Source organism: Rhagoletis pomonella, unplaced genomic scaffold, assembly GCF_013731165.1.
Source record: "Rhagoletis pomonella isolate Grant_MI unplaced genomic scaffold, Rhpom_1.0 Rhpom_scaffold_00006, whole genome shotgun sequence".
Lineage (NCBI taxonomy): Eukaryota > Metazoa > Arthropoda > Insecta > Diptera > Tephritidae > Rhagoletis > Rhagoletis pomonella.
The window spans coordinates 3383568-3383912 of record NW_023458560.1 but is presented as its reverse complement, the minus strand read 5'-3'; positions in this window follow the sequence as shown (position 1 = coordinate 3383912).

The following is a 345-nucleotide window of genomic DNA, read 5'->3' as shown; positions in this document are numbered from 1 at the left end:
ACAATGCATTTTGAAAAATAAATTTTGCAACATAAAAATCAAAAAAATTTTAAGATTTTTTATTTAGTTTCCAAGGTTATTTTGAATTTGCCGTGAGGAAACTGCAACTCTGCGCTGGCTGACGTGGAAATCAAGGCGAATTTATACAAGGTGGTGTTGGTGGCGAATTTAGATTTTCGCCGAGGTACGTCTTAAGGTACGACCGCACTAGGCGACGCGACACGACACTACACAGCGGAGCAAAATATTCTTTGCATGGATTTTTATGGAGCATACCGCACTACGCTGCAGCGGAGCTACGCGACGCAACGCTGCGCGGCAAAGTTGACCAACTAGGCAAAAATA